The 296-nt window shown below is 64.2% G+C and overlaps 1 protein-coding gene across 1 annotated transcript in view; it reads right to left on the minus strand.

Moving 5' to 3' along the window:
- Positions 1 to 296, minus strand: part of LOC104506374 — a gene marked incomplete at its 3' end in the record, with an annotated part of 2,002 nt that overhangs the window by 778 nt on the left and 928 nt on the right. The window lies entirely within an intron of this gene.

Genomic DNA, 296 nt, shown 5'->3' on the forward strand with positions numbered 1-296 from the left:
CCAGGCGAGCGCCCGGGCCGGCCGTGCCGCTTCCGTAATTAGGGCCGAGCTCGTTTGCCTCGCGTGGGAAAGGCGTCATCCCGGTTCCCCTCCGTTTATCCCGTGGGAATTCCCAGTCTTCAAAAAACAGCCGGGGAGGAGGAGCCCCTCCGGCGCTTCCCGCAGCGGGAAATGAAGGGAATTGCACCAGAAAGAGGGGGAAAAAGCCCCCCTCCCCGTGTTCTGTATCCCCAGCTCCAGGGGATTCCGAAGGCCGGAAGGTTCCCTGGATGCCGCCTTGGTGCCGACAGGGTTGG

This window comes from Eurypyga helias, unplaced genomic scaffold (genome assembly GCF_000690775.1).
Source record: "Eurypyga helias isolate BGI_N326 unplaced genomic scaffold, ASM69077v1 scaffold28202, whole genome shotgun sequence".
In the NCBI taxonomy this organism is placed as follows: Eukaryota; Metazoa; Chordata; class Aves; order Eurypygiformes; family Eurypygidae; genus Eurypyga; species Eurypyga helias.